Source organism: Podarcis melisellensis, assembly GCF_964234715.1.
Source record: "Podarcis melisellensis genome assembly, chromosome: 11".
Classification (NCBI taxonomy): domain Eukaryota; kingdom Metazoa; phylum Chordata; class Lepidosauria; order Squamata; family Lacertidae; genus Podarcis; species Podarcis melisellensis.
The window spans coordinates 34,894,223-34,910,700 of NC_138543.1; the positions used below are offsets into that span (position 1 = coordinate 34,894,223).

Genomic DNA, 16,478 nt, shown 5'->3' on the forward strand with positions numbered 1-16,478 from the left:
GGATTCACCCATTTGGACAAGTAGGAATTGCAGGAGATAGACACAGTGGGGGCAAACAATTAAAGCCCTCCTCCAACGCCCACATCTGCTATTTAGTGAAGAAGAAGAAATAAGGAAGGGCTGATCATGTTTCTGATGTCAATTCTAGTTTGACCCTTGGTGTAAATAGTGCCGTGACAGTTTCTTCACTAGGGAAAGTACCGTAAATTAAATAAAATGGCAATGTAGTCAGAATCTGCTGTGCCTGTATGATTCAACTAAAACATAATAGGCTCCAGCACTGCTTTTGACATCTGCATGCATAGCCAGAGAGCCATCAGAGGCTTGGACTGCCTAGCTGGCCTGGCATAAACATGGCTATGTGCTGGAGCTGGTTGGGCCCCTTCTTTGCTCTAGGTTCTGTCATGTGCTTGGTGGAGATGTCTATTGGCACTAGCATGCTCCACAGCTCCATGACAGAGCACTTGCTTTGCATGCAGAAAGCTCCAGGTTCAATTCCTGGGCATTCCCAAGTAGGGCTTGGAAAGACTCCGTGGAGATCCTCCACAAGTGAGTGTAGACAGACCATTGGTCTGACTCAGTAGAGGGCAACTTCCTATGACCCCTGGTCACCTGTCTTTTCCTGTGAAAAAGAAAGAAAAGACTGTTCAGATGTATTCTCTGATCTGCTTTAAGAGCATCTTGCATCTTATTAGATTTACAATTCTTGGTGTGAGATGTAACATTTGGCTAACTTTGTAGCTGGCTTGAGCCAGTTTGCGCTCCTGCTACATGTTTCCACCAAACATATCCCATTTAAGATACAAGGTTGTGACAAGTTTGTACACAGTATTCCTGCTCTCTGAGTTATTATGTGTCTTTAGAAACTGTATGAATTTCAACAAGCGAATTAAAAGTGTCTTGTAACACCTTTAAAATCAGTTGCAAGTCTAGTTTTTTTTTTTTTGCATAAACACCTGATCACCCTCTAAAATGTACGGTGGCATAAGATTTCGTCTTCAAGGTGCCACAAGACTCTGCTGCTCTATCTGCAGCAGACTAGGACAGCTATTCCGTCTGAAAAGCATACGTCAAGCTTCACCTGTTGCACCCTTAACTGTGTCACGGCGCTTCAGATGGAGGCTCGGAAGAAATACAGGGCGGAGAGGGGGCAGAGCCCCGTTTAGCGCCCTTCCTCGGCAGCTCGCTCCCCAACTCCATGCCTTGACCATCAAAGCAGCACGTGTGTTGCCATTAAAGAAGTCACAGTCACACCCTGTGGGTGCCAGACATAGTATAACGCTTGGCTCGACACTCAAATCTGTCAAGAGAACCCCATTCGAAAGCTTTGGACTATGCCAGTCCGAGTTATTTCGCGGCTTGCGCGCGGCAAGAATGGACACTGCATTTGCCTGGCTGCATTCCCTCGCCTTTCTGGGGAAATGGTCTTCTTGCCCGCCGCGCGCTAGGCTGGTTTCGCACGGCTTCTCCGCCGGCTCCCTCCCTCCCCTCCTTCCCCGCTGCTTTCTCCAGGCGAGGGAGAATGGGCTTGCCCAGCCGCCGCACCCCGCCCACGCCTCCGATTCTTGACGGTGCGTCGCCTGCCTGCCTCCCGCCCTCGCCGTGACTCTCCCCTCTCGCCAGGCGCTCTTCGGCACTGCAGCAAGAGGCAGCAGCGCGCGCTGCGCCGGGGAGCCGCGCGCACAGCCACTTTCCCGCCTCCTCCCTCCTCCTCCTCCTCCTCCTCGGGCTCTTGTCACGCCTCGCGCTCCTGCCTCAGGAGAGAGGAGCAGAGGGCGGGCGCGGTGCGTCGGGACTGAGTGGGGGGAAACACCACCATACGCCGCCGCCACCTCCGCGGAGCCGCAGCAGCGCTTACCACGCCGCGCTCGGAGCGGGCAGCGTGAGGCGAGGGAGGCGGCTGCGGGCTGCAGTTCCAGCCGGTAAGTGAGCGAGGCTTCCCTTCTTCGGGAACTGCTCGCAGTCCCGAGGAACTTTTCCCACCTCACGGTTAGGTCGCTTTGAGGCTGGAGCCGCCTCTGAGGCGTCGAACTTTCCGCTTGTGGCGGGAATGGGGCCGCTTCGGCGGCGGGACAAGATGGCGGGAAGCGGCGACCCCTCCGGGAAGCAGAAGTTCTGCCGAGTTCCGCGGGACCTTTTTGCCTCGGAGGAGCGGGCGGCGGCTTCGCAGCCTCAGCTTAGGCGCGCTTACTCGGAAGGAAGCGGGCGCAATAGGGTCGCAGCCCTTTGGGGGACCACGTCACGGGGGCCCGAGGGGGAAAGCCCCTCCCCCAGCTTGGCGCGCGACCCTGCCGTGATCGCCGTGCAGGACCCTCCCTGCCACCCTGCAGTCGTTGTCTCTCCAGTCTCCCTAGTCAGGCTCCCTTTCCCCTTCTTTTCTGACGTCTTCTGCCCTCAAAGAAAAACCCCACGAAAACTTCGCGGGGAGGGGAAGGGAGGCGCGCAAAGGCTGCTCCGAGGTGGGAGAAAGTGTTTGCAGAAGGCAGATGCGGGAGATAGTGGCGGGGAAGCCTCGAACGCGGGGAAATGCACAAGGTGCAGCGTGCATGCATGCCGGCTGCAAAAAAGACTTCTTGCAGTGCGATGCGTCGGGAAAAGCCACGAGGCGTTGCAAAGTGCATTAGGGGGAAATAACAACCTGGGCACTTGCTTCCCGTAGGATGAATCTGCAAGATTCTTTCCCCCTCCTGCCGAAGCTTGCAAAGTTCTTGGGGGGTTGCTTAGGCGCCAGGATCCGAAAAGACTTTAAGGAAAAGGGCATTGTTGTTGCTTAAATCGCCGCATACTTGGGCGAAATGGAACGAGCAGCTGGCCGTTGAGGGAATCCCGTCCCGGAGCCTTGCTCTCTCTTGCCCATCTCTTTGCTTACCCGCCCCCCCCATCCACCCTCCCTTTCCTCTCCGCTGCGGGTCTGCAGCCCCCGGGGCAAAGAGGGACCGTCGTCAGGTGGGGGCCGGCGAAGCTGACTCAGCATACCCGGGGACTTCGAGGGGGCTGGAGGCGCGTGTGTGCTCCAGCTCGGCGCGTGCGTCTCCCCGGAGTCACTGCTGGGAATCCCCCCCTCGCGCGCGCCTGGGGAGCGCCAAACGAATGGCTGGATGCTGACGGTGGTCGGGGTGGGTGGGCTTACTGGGGGTTGCCTCTTGGACATGTAAGCAGAAAACGGGGTGTGTGGGGTGGACTGGGGGGGGGGGAGAAGGCATGCAGAATAAAGAGCTCGCCGCCTTGTTTCTACCAAGCCACGTTGAGATACTTTGGCCTTTGGTGAGCAATAGCACCCAGGACTCTTTCCCGCATAAGCTGATAGTGATGGCTTCCTGTGGCTTCATATTCCTGTGGAATCCAATGTTCTATAGAGTTGTATGGAGCTGTGGGGTGCGTTCCCCTTCTCAGCCTGCAAGCCCTCGCTCCCCCCCCTCCAGATAAGCTATGAGTGATGGTCCTAGAAGGGGCAGAATGCGGAGGGAAGTCTCCATCTAGCTCCTAGTGCCCTACCTGTATTGGGCTGCATTGTACTGCAGTGCAGGGAGCTGACAACAACTAGATGTGTGCATATGATCCTCTCTGTCTGTGTGTGTGTTTTGAGAAAGAGAGAGAGATGGTACCCAGATGTGATAGGCTGTAAATGGAATTTAGAAAAGAATCAACATGCTTCATTATTATTTTTTCTAAGAAGCTGCTGAAGAAAGCCTGTATTTTTCCACCCTCCAAGAATTATTTAAAATTATTTGAGTATTTGTTGGGAAGCCCTATCCACCAGAAAAAGATAATACATATAACAGGTCCACTATTTGTGTGTTTTGATTTTAATTGATTTTGTGTTGGGTGATATGAATGACTGCTTCCATAAAAGAACCACTCAGATTCTACTATAGCAAACGCAACGCCGAGAATAAGAATTCCCCACCTTTGGAAGTAAACTTGGAAAATAAGATTTATGACATTTTTTTTAAAAAAGCTTTCATTCTTATTTAAATATGTCATAAAATCTTGCTTATCTCAAAATTTTGGCCCACGAAATTCTGAAGCCTTTCCAAATATTTAAAGTGATTTTTATTATGTATGATAATATAATAAAGTTACATTTTGTCAAATAACTTTGCAAGTAGTTCTCATGAGTACTGGTGTGTCTGAAAGGACATTTTGTGGGAAAAGAAGCATAAGGTTGGACGCTCCTACAGTTACTTTTCATGTATATTAATTTAATAAAGCTAATCTATAGCATCAGTAAGCACGTACAAAGCAATTCTATTCTCTCTAGCATGATGAGTAGCTCTAAATTAGGTTTACACCAAGTGCTTTCTTTTTATATATTTCAAAACCCATTTTAAAAGACAGCATTCTAGAATGGACATGTGATGCATTCCCCTTGATTTTGAACAAATAGATTAGGAAAGAGAAAGAAAGGACAAAAGCATCTTGGGCAGCCTTTGGCTGCATTATGGACCGGACATTGATTGCAGATGTAATAAATGGCATGTGATAAGAGCGATCGGAAGGTTGATAAATGCGTCATATTTAAAACGTAGGCATGTAGGATATATTAAAATGTTTTTTAAAAAAATATGAGCTGAAAATCAGCTTATCGTTCAAAATATAATAAGGGGACCTGTTCATGAAATGCCTACTAGTCATGAAAAATTGACCTTACTAGAAGCAGGGTGGAGCTTCTGACCAATATAAATATCAGTAGAATTGTACCACTTTAAAACGAAATAAAAAGATGCGTTAATTTTTTTTATTGAACTTATTATCACATCTTAACTGGAAGAAAGCCTGACTGATTCAATAGAATTTAGTTCCAAGGAAGTGTGAGAACCTTGCAAAACAGCCTGATCCTAACCATTGTTTACTTTAACGGAGAACCTCACTGAATACGCTTAGGATTGCCCCTTTCCCGCCCAGCAAGCCGCTTACACTGACGAAATCTTGCAGGAGAACTCCACGATCATGCCTATAAAAAACTGAATATCAATGCATGCTTAATCGAAAACACATCCATTAGGTTAAATTAATTTGCAAACATGAAAGGGAGCTCGTACCAGCTGCTCTCTTGGTGTTATGTAGCACAAAGTGTTTAATGTACTAGAACAGATCAAGAATAAGTTTAAAATGTCACAGCAGTTGTGTTTGTATTTTAATTTTATTGAGTGTTTATCTGTAACGTGCTAGGTCAAAATACATTTTTATTGTCAAAGTGCATTGGATATTTTGAGCTTATGTGCTGGAAGGCACCAAGAACAATGGAAAATTGTGTGCTAGGCTTTCCTTTTAAGATTGAAAGATGCATTTTTCTGAAAACAAAATCCTACTTCAGGACTAAAGTTGAAATATGGAGACAGGATTTCAAATGGTATTTCATAAAAACTGCATGACAAATAATTCATTAAAATGAAGTTTTGCCCATTTCTGCATATAACTTTAAATTTTATGTACAATCTAGTTTTTTCAAATGTGAAACTATCAAATGCATAGAATCTTGTGGTAGCTAATGTTTTGACAGCCTATTTGAAATTAGTGTAAACTCTTAAAGAAAACGTTCTGTTTGTTCTTCACCAAAGAATAGCTGCATATGTATAGGTGATGCTATATGTAAGAGAACAACATTATATGAAAAGGTGGGGGGTCATCAGAGGTTTTAAAGTATTTTTTTTGTCAGTCTATGATTTCATACGCAGCATAAGCTAGAACACTCAATATTAAGGAGGTATATTGTGCACTCTGTGATAAAACGTCATCATCTTGAGATCCTAATAAGCATCTCCAGCAGGTCTAAGATTGTGATCATACAATTCCAGCCTTAGGTTTGCATTCATAGGGCCTAGAAACACATTCTTTAGAAACAGAAAGCGATAGGATATTGGATTTTTATGACTTATAAATGGCTTTTTGGGAAGGGGGAATGAAATTATCGAAAAGCAATGCCATATGGATTTGCAAGGTCCTTTCTGATTTCTGAAGTGGAGACCATAGAAATTTTTAAAAAATGGTATTAAAACTGTTTTACTCTGATACAATTTTAAAAATTTTGTTTGATTTTTTTCTTTCCTACCATTTTACATTGGGTATCCAAGATGGCCGGGCGAAAGTATAAAATGCAATAAACCAGACTAAAATATCAAATAAAATTAAGTAGCAGCAAGGAAATGGTAATCAAAGGGCATTTTGATTTTCCATCCCCAAAGGTGACAGACACATTGATTTAATGTTGCATTGGCAGTAAAGTCAATACTTTGCTCTGGGAAAGCAGTTTCAAAGCCTGGGTGCCACCACTGACAAAGTCATGTCACTGATCATCAGTTGCCATTCACCTAACCTGGGAAGGTAGGGAACCTGCAGCAAGTGGGTAGATGTGAGAAAGCAGCCATAAGATTATTGCATTATTTCTTGCTAGTGGAAAACAACAACAACAACAATGACAACAAAAATAACAGATGAAGTGTAAGAACTTCTTGAATCTATTGTGTTGCTTTTTAAGGCCTATTGTAATATAGGAAAACAGTTAATTAAAGGACTTGATAACTGCTAATCTTGAAACTGAGGGTTTTTTTTTTTTTTGCAGGGAGGAGTCTATTCTATCAACAAAACTCCCCCTTTCATCATCTTTTTACTGAGATACTGTTCATTTATGTAATAGGTACAACAAAAGAAAACCAATAAAATATTTTGATCTTAACATTAAAAAAAAAAGCTTGCAATTGGTTTGGCAACATTTCCTGCAAACCATATGAAAAAGCTGTGGTGGTCCTGTGCTCATAATTCAATGTACTGGTGTAGGAAATTATTTCAGGAAGAAAAAGAAACGCTTTAATTTATTCAGTAGAAAGAATAATAACTATAGATTAATCTAGATACTCAAACTGCTTACAAAGTAAGGTCAGGAAATCAGCTATGATTCGAGAAATATGATTGACCTGGTGGCTGTAAACGCCACTTTGTTATGGTTCATGGAAACCTTGCAAATAGGTCCATGAAAGTTACTTCCTTGAAGAACTTATCATCTCACTTGTTTGAACTTACACTATAAATTACTAATATAGGTTAGCAGCAATGCTGCGGAATTTGCGCTCCGACACTGGTGTTGCTGCCACTTTTACTGGATGGATGAGGGGTGAGGCAGGGGGCCAACAGTGAGATTGAGGTCTGTATGCAAGTACCCAAGTGGCTCTGCCAGTAATTCAATGCAGTCTCAACTTCTCTCCTCCCTGACTCCCCCCACGCTGTCCAGATAAGCTGCAGTGACCCCAGTGTCAGGAGGGCAGCTGTGCAGCTGGAAGCTACTAGGTCTTCCCATTTTGGAAAGTGTATTGTGTGTTCACAACCAAAATAGTATTCTTTCCTCTATGGCTTAATAATAAATATTATGGCTTAATAAATACATTGGTCTAATTGTATTAAAAAGTGACACAGGACTCTCTTGTTGTTTTTGCTGCAACAGATTAACATGGCTACCCCTCTGGAAAGTGCTCCTAAATAACAATTCGCTGTGTTAGCATTAAATCATGTTAATTGTTTAATACCATTAAAATCCATGCTCTGCGGCTCTGCTTCACTGCTCCCTGGCTCATGGTCTCATTGTCCTGAAAGGCTACAACCAGAGAGAAAGAGACCACAACCCTGAGTTCAGATGACATGACAAGCCAAGACTTGTAGTTTGTTGCTTCCAGTATAGTGAGGCCGGAAAGGAGTGAATTGGGGACTTTCTCGTGAAACCATAGTTGAACATTAACTATGGTTTAATATGAAGTGTGAACCTGACCAACATTCGTTTCAGGTTTGTGTTTTGTTTTTGTTGTTAAAAACACCATCTGCTTCTTTTCTAGTTAGCTGATTTTTACATGTTGCTTCCTTTTTCGTTGGAACTTTGAGCCTGCTGCCATAGACAGTTTCAAAATGTTTTTCAAGCCCAAGCAATCAGCTTTGCTGATGAGTAGTTTAAAGCTGCAACCATAAACATATATTGCAAAAGCAAACTCTACAGAAAAATCAATGGGATTTATTTCCAAGTCAGTAAGATCAAAGTGTGGACTCAGCTAAATTGGTAAAAAGAGAGAAGTGATTCATATGTGTTGTATATGCGATATAACATTGTGCCACCAGATGGTGACGTGGAGTCCCATTTTTCTCTACCTGTTTTCCGTTTAAATTTACAACACTTTAAACAGAAACACTTCTTTGATGTGTCTAGATCCAGCCTGTAATAATATATGATTAATATATTCATAAGGGACGCGGGTGGCACTGTGGTCTAAACCACTGAGCCTAGGGCTTGCCAATCGGAAGGTCGGCGGTTCGAATCCCCGTGACGGGGTGAGCTCCCCATTGCTTGGTCCCAGCTCCTGCCAACCTAGCAGTTCAAAAGCACGTCAAAGTGCAAGTTGATCAATAAGTACGGCTCCAGCGGGAAGGTAAATGGCGTTTCCGTGTGCTGCTCTGGTTTCGCTAGAAGCGGCTTAGTCATGCTGGCCACATGACCCAGAAAAACTGTCTGCAGACAAATGCCGGCTCCCTCGGCCAGTAAAGCGAGATGAGTGCTGCAACCCCAGAGTCGTCTGCGACTGGACTTATCTGTCAGGGGTCCTTTACCTTTATAAAAATATATTCATACATCATTAGGTTTCTGGGAACATCAAGGGATCAGGCCTATGTTTTTAACCCAATTTTATTACATTAGCCCTACCTAGAGAATATTAGTTGTGCCTCAGGCTGCAATCTTACCATGTTTACACAAGAGTAAGTCTCCTTGAACTCATTGGTATTAATGGATAGGATTTCCAAAGAAGATAGTTCAGAATTAGAGTTTTGTCTAAAATGATTAATGTTACTTATTTTCTCTTTCTGCAGTAAATTCAGTTTGTCCACTCTGGCTCATTCACTAGCTAATAAAATGAAGTATATATTCATATACAATGCATTGTTACATAGTGGAAAGGATGGTTATCACAGCATTCCCTTGAAGTCACTAGTGCCACAGGCATCAGCTCACAGCTGTGCCCATAATATAAATATGACCAGAATTATAATACTTTGAAGAGCCTGAAGAAATGTCTTCATGCTCATAGTTTAGATACATTATTGAGTATTACGGTGTTGTAGCTTTACCATAATACATTTTCCAGTAATTTGAAAGCCATATCCTATTTTATTAAAATAACCTGTGACATATTATTTTGCTTCATAGTCCCTGCATTTGTTTTAAGTATAAATATGAGAAACCTCAATTTCTAACTCATTCTGCAATTATTTTATTTCTTGGACCCCTATTCTAAATAGTTAAAATTTCAAAAAGATAGATGCCTTTCATCTCTACATTTACTTTTATGTAAGTGCCTACTCTAAAAGAAATCTAATGGGATTTAAGGAATAACAAAGATGCAAATCAAATGCAAATATTACTTTGCAGTGGGCATGTTGGTAAGTGCAGGCTTCTTTTAATAGAGGTAATATTTCTTAAAAGCATGGTTATTGAAACAATATTTTCCTGTGTAATTGCAGAACATGAGACAAAAGCACAAACTAGATTTAATAACTAAGTGAACTGTGTAATATTTTCAGATTTTAGCTTTGCTGGTCCTAGTCAAAACAACTCAACAAGATTAGGTAATACTATCAGAAGATGGCACAGGCAGAGTCTTAGTAGATTCAGGTTCCAGAAGAACTTGTGCATTTGTTCATTCTTAGGAATAGGAAAAAAAATCTGTTTCTGTTAAGTAGTCAGCAGAATATGAAAATGATGTTGGAATGTGACATGTCTTTTCTCCGTTATTGACTATAAGCTATCTCCTGGCTCTAAAAGTAGTAGCTCCCACACTGAATTGTGCCAGTTATAGATATGTTAATAGCTTCACTTAGCTTTATATTCTGAACTTTTTCTAGATCAGGCTACTTTGGAATGAGATTCTTCTCTGTAGTTGGAATGAGTGTTCTGATTTCCCATCAGCAAATCTGCAGGGCTACATTCAATGCGTATTTCTAATTACTTCTTAAATTCTGCATCTGATAACATAATTTTGGAACTCCTCTAACTAGTATGCATTTGTGCAGTTTCTTGACAAGGTGTCTGCTATTAACAGTTTCTGTCCCATGAAACAAAATTTCCTATCCTGTTGAATCTCCTCAGTCTTATTAGAAGACATTGGCATAGTAATGTACTTGATTCATTTCCCCCCTTTTACCAAGCATTTATGGTTTTATGAGGAGTCTTAAAAAAGGCTGACCACACAGCTATCTGTAAAAGGTTTGGAAAGGTTTGGAAAATATCTTTTAAAAAAAACCACTGTGCTTTTGTTTCATTACTTCATTAAGAGTCATTGGACAGAATGTGGCTGGCATCCATTCTGAAACATGTTGTGGGAGCATTTGCAGTAGCTGTAGTAGCACTTCAACTAGTGCAACTAGTTGCTTGCATCTTCATGAACCATTGTAGGTTTGTTGACATCACAAATATGCAAAATCGGGACATTGGAGATCATGTTCTTTATCTTTGTAAAGGAAGCTTCCTGATTCCTCCCTGGACCTTAGTAAAAGGTTTAGTGGTTATGAGATGTCTTGCGAATACTTACATAAATAGTTCAGTATTCTCCAAGAGCATCTTAGCTATATAGTGTTACTGGGATTCTCTCTAATGGCAGTTACCTTTACAAAGCATGGCTTTGCCCCATGAATTCCATTTCACTTTGATAACATACACTTTGTTTAGTTTGAGTCCGGATTAAAAGATCAAATTCAAGGCAATGACCAGTGTTTTGTCATGGGCTTCCATTCATGTGTCATGTATTGGGACACCATCAACTAATACAATTACTCCTTTGATGTTTGAGGAGTTCTTTTTATTTCAGAGGAGCACTTGTGATTCCAAATGGGAAGTGTTAAAAACTGAATCTCCCAAAAGGGGAGATCAGTATAGTCAGTTTAATGCTCCGGTTTGTCAAAGGTATTTGCCAGGCTTTCAAGAAATGTAAGGTGACAGACAAAAAGCCTTCTTTCAAGCTTCTCCTTCCATTTGTCAGCAGTAAAGGGTCTGTAAAAGATAGCTTATTTTCACTGTTGCCTTGAGATTGAAGTACTGTGTATCTTCCTTCTGACTCATCCCCTAGTGCAGTTAGTACTGAAGTTTGTCTGCTATAAGGATGCACAAATAAGTTTGTTCCTATAAACAAAAATTTCATGTGTGGGATAGTTAATAGGCAAAGTAATATGACAGCAATGACAACAAATGATAAATTGTATCAGGAGCTTAGTGAATAGTAGACATTTGTGTGTTTTCTGAGCTTGTATAATTAAGGTGTTGATAAGAGTACAATGCACCTTATCTATGGCATGCAGGGGACATTATTGATGAGGAAGTGTTTCTTTGATTTACAGATAATCATGTTGTCTGCAGTTAGATTTTTTTTAAAGCTGCATTTGAGGTGAGCATGAATTATGACTGCACACCATGTGTGTGTGTGTGTCCAAGGGATTGCTAAGGAGCAGAATTGGTTTTATTCCACAGGAATATCTATAGCTTGCCATTGTTCAAATATTTATTTGCCAAAGCAAAGAAATGAAAACTCAAAGGCAGAGCTTTGTGGACTTTTCTATTGTTTTGGAGTGGGTGTTCTCCACTAAACACTGGTCAAAGGCTAGAAGAGGTTTTTGAAGCACAAAGTGACCACCTAATAGTTTCATCTCTTGGTGCTACACAGTTATTGACCATGAGTGTTCATGCACAATGTTATATACAAATATGCACCCTTAAATATAAAATTCAAAGGACAGGTGTATAACTTCAGTCATCCTTAGAACGTCCTTATTTCTTGTAACTTGAAAACATTTATTTACAATTATAAATGGTCAATTAAATTTTTTTTCAAATATGGTAGGGATTCCAGGGACAGATAAAATTGCTTTGGGAATTGTATCCTGCCTACAGATTATTGGTTGTTCCTGAGATAGAAAGAAGTTTCAAACAGCCAGACAGCCTCATTGTAGCACAATCATCAAATTGTTTCCTAGCAAGTATGTTTAGGATTGCAACTTACGTTTCCCTGGAAATTGCAATAACAACTTATGCATTCAGAATTAGAATACCGCAATTCACCCATGAAATTATATCTGGTACAGACATCCAGACAGATTTCACTTTAGATGTCTCTGAGCACCACAACATTTCTCTTTTGTTTTCATATGCAGCATAGCAGCGTACCCCATTCTGAGGGGACGTTGAATGTTCCATCTAATAAAATTAATGAAAGTAAGAGGGGAAAGTAATTAAATCTGTCTTGGTACTTATCTGTTGGTTTCAGCTTTGATTGCTGAAATGAAAGCTTGGAGACAGCTGTTGGCAGACGTGTCAGCCCTTTTGAGTTTAATAGTAGAGAGCTTTGTACAGGTAATTAATTACTGTACGGTTATAGAATAGTTGCCCAGTAGCCTCATGTCCTTTTGACATGTTTCTTTTTTGGTGTCATTTTGTTTTGTTTTGTTTTTGCATGTATGTGTATGCTTGTTTATATAATACACTTCCCCCCACCACCCTGAGAGAATAAGTTTATCTGATGTTTGGTCGAAGCTATCTATTTTAATTCCCAATTTTATCAGTCAAACAACATATGCTGCCAGGTAACTCCTTAATTTTCAAAGTGAAAGAAAAAAGAGTTCTCTGGCTGATATCTAGTGAATACAGATTCAGATTAAGTATGGCAGACCTTTTGTGTTAAACCTTGATTAATCCTAATAATTTACCATATCTCAAGTTTACCATCAAGGATGAATCACTTAATTTAAATGTCAGAGTTGAACTCCAGGTTGTTTGCTTCAACCTAAATATCTGGAGCCATCAGAAACACCTTGTGTATTGACTATACCTTCTGAATTCCGGGATGTTAATTCCTGCTGACATCCAGCTACCCACCATGTTCCCAGAAAGCTTGAGAGGTAGATACTGCATGGCTCAAGGGGATCAGTTACCATTGGTGCTACTTGTGAAGTAAAAAAAAGCAAAACAGTAAACTGACCCGTGTGATTTAGCAAGGCGGAGGTCACTAAGAAAAGCAGATTCAGTGCAATGGGAGGAACAGAATTTGTGTTGGTGGGTATCTAACAACGAATTAGCAAAAGAGGAAATACTGAGTAATAACCCAGCATTCAAGAGAAATAGGACAAAAATTATTTTATTATTGATTTATTAAAGGATTAATATAATCACTTTTCATATAATATGCAGATAGGCATATAACATAATTAACGTAATATAATAAAATTCATTAAAACAAACCCAAATACACAATAAGAAATAAAAAAAAACTGGCACTGTACAGAGTCAGTGGGTCAAGAGAAGGTTTCTTCAGTATGAGAGAATCAGGGTTATAGCAAATATAGGGCAAGTACTAGAAGAAGATAAGAGGTTAAAATGTGCAAAAGAAAAGTGGGTAGTAGGATTTTTTAATTGTAGGAGGTTGTGGATTTTGTTTTTATTTTGTTTTTAAAGGGAGGACATGTGATCCCTCACTTTCTGGCTGAAGTGGTCCAGTTAATGGAAAAGTACTTCTTCATGTTTGCCCAAATGAATAAAATACATGTTATTTTTTGTTTTTTGATAACATAGATAAGTTGTTTAACTTACTTGCCTTTAGAAGAACAGTTGATGACAAAAAATGTTTGCTTTCATAACATCTAAATGAGCTAACAGGATGCAAAGTACTGTAGACTAATTCCCCCCCCAAAAGTATTAGGGGGTTGACATGTAAGCCACTAAGAACATAATACATTAAAATAACTCTCAGTGAAGGAATCGGTGGTGTTTGCTTCCGCATGTGAACAAGACTACTAAGCCAAACCAAGGTTACACAGGCATGAGCAAGTGTGCTGGTGCAGTTAGAAAATTGCAGCTTCTCCCCTGTTTGTGCTGCTGTCATGCTATTGGTAGCTAAACCTAGGTTTGACTAAGCATTGCATGAAAACCTGGGCTTGTGATTTGTCTTCCCAAGAAAAAAACATTAATGATACCTCAAGAACAATACAACTTGTGTTTTGTCCATCCCACCCCTGTGCTGGAGAGGCTGCAATAGTATAGCTACAACATTTCACACCTGTTGGAAGTGTGTGTAAACATATAAAGCCCTTTTGGCAGAGGGTATTTACAGAAAGAAGGTATATTACCATTCAACATGTGGAATGTACCTCAAGTTTTGGATTGTTAACTATTTTTAAAGAAGGCCAATTTGACCTCTGTTATTAAGAACAAATTACTTTTATTTTAGTAGCAGTACATCTATTACTGGAGCAGAATTGGAAAGCATTGGAACATACAGTGGAACATACAGTGGTACATACGCTTCAGGTTACATACGCTTCAGGTTACAGACTCTGCTAACCCAGAAATATTACCTTGGGTTAAGAACTTTGCTTCAGGATGAGAACAGAAATCGTGCTCCGGCAGCAGCAGGAGGCCCCATTAGCTAAAGTGGTGCTTCAGGTTAAGAACAGTTTCAGCTTAAGAACGGACCTCCGGAACGAATTAAGTACTTAACCCGAGGTACCACTGTATGTGTATCTCTCATTGGAAACAGAATGTAGGGTCTATTGCTGTATCAAAAAAATAGCAAAGAGATTGCACCCATTGAATAATATAGGTGATTATAAATTATAAAATATTTTATGGATAACCCTGAAAAATGGCAACCATCAAAATCACATATTGGAATTTGGCAAACTTAACTATGTAGATTGATCTACATCAAGGGGGTGGGGTTTTGTTTTTGTATCTCTTTATGGTTTTTTTAAAATAATTGTTAATATATTGGAAATGAATTAAACTATATTTATTAAAATAAAAAAGAAAACTAATGACAGCAGAGCAACTTGTTGTTTGTTTTGAGCGGGACAATCCCAGCTTTGCACACAATGCTAAACCAAACCATGGCTTAGCTGTGGGTAGTATGCCAGGAGTGGGGAGGAGTGAAGCTGCCAGAATTTTCTAAGTCTGCACCAGCATGCTTGCTCATTCACACTAAGCCATAGTTTGGCATAGCATTAAGTGCGAACCAGACTGGTTTGTGTTACCCCAAGATGATGAGGTGTTTTTGTACCATAGTTAGCATTTGACCAAAAATGTATAGGAAGTTATAGAAGTGAGATCCCCTTTTACAGAGCTGCTGACTGAAAATACGATTTCAAGCTCCTACACTGTAAGAGTTGAATTGGAAAGTATTAGTATACAGATGGGTCATTTAATTATAGTTGAACCAAATTTACACACACTGAATAATTTAGAAAGCTGAGCTCCCTGGGCTCAGCAATTAAGAATAGCAGAAGAAAGCCAAGAAGATTAAGAAGCCAAATTAGCTTGTTCACAACAGGGAAAAGGCTATCTTGTTTGTACTTGTTACACAGATGCTGAAGGAGAATATCGTATATTGTTAGATACTAAAATAAAATGAACTCACTTGAGTACTTTCCCATAAACCCTGCAACTATTATATGCTATTTAACGAGCAAGCTAAATAATCTCATTGGATGAGCTTATGGTGTAAAACATGGGATATGTGTTGCAGCCTGCTTGAGTATGTGGTCTCCACTACTGAATTCTTAGTATGCAACATTAGTATTAATAAAATCAGGTACTCTTCTTTGAACCAAATGCTACGCATCTGAATAAAGGGCAAATATCTATCAATAAAAGTGTATGAGAAAGATTTAGAGCCTAGGCTATGTTCATTTACACAAAACACTAACCCGTGGTTTGTTTTTACCATCATTGACATCTGTAGCTAGTGTTACAGGATAGATATCTATAAGTACAGAAGAGAAATGCTGAATGGTGTACCATTTCAGTTAGAATTGCAGCTGCCTTTTGAACCTTATGCTGTCTAAACCTTCAGAAAACATGTAAGATATTTGTTTGCCAGGTTTCTGATGTATCCCCTTATCAAGCTATTTTCATTTTCTATTCCATTTTTTGCTATATATTTGGCATAGCGTGTTCTTATCTGTGAAATCTCCCCATTCTGCCAGAATCATATTCCACAAGCAAGAATCTGCTGTTATTAACAAGATTTTTATTGCCACACCATTTCTAATGAATTATGGATATATCATTTGAAAGGTTTCAGTTCTATAGGTAACTTAACATGATGATATGTCCACAGGTAGACTGTGATAACACAGTTGTTATCTTTAGATGTCATGATAAACCATGACAGGAACAAACCCAGGCATATTCAGACGAGTGCTTTTCTCCAACGCAGCCTTGAGAAGTTTGGAAGTGTTCATTTGATTAATCACATGCTGTCATGTTGTCCAAACCTGGCAAACTTGGGTTAAACTTAACTATGGTTTGTTTGAAACAAGCACATTTCAAACCATGAGTTATTAAGTTGGCTTTCATTAAAGTGGCCTTGTGATCTTGTTTATTGAGGACATCCCTCTGTTTTGAAAGGATGTCAGAAGGTGCCCTCTATTAGAAGTACAATATTATTAGAATGACATCATCATCA

The 16,478-nt window shown here is 40.7% G+C and overlaps 1 protein-coding gene across 1 annotated transcript in view; it reads left to right on the top strand.

Moving 5' to 3' along the window:
* The first annotated feature begins 1,364 nt into the window (after positions 1–1,364).
* The window catches only part of SV2C (synaptic vesicle glycoprotein 2C), an 86,590-nt gene continuing 71,476 nt past the window's right edge, over positions 1,365–16,478 (top strand). The window contains exon 1 of the mRNA XM_081929380.1: positions 1,365–1,922. The gene's annotated coding sequence lies outside the window, so the exon portion shown is untranslated. The remainder of the gene's footprint in view (positions 1,923–16,478) is intronic.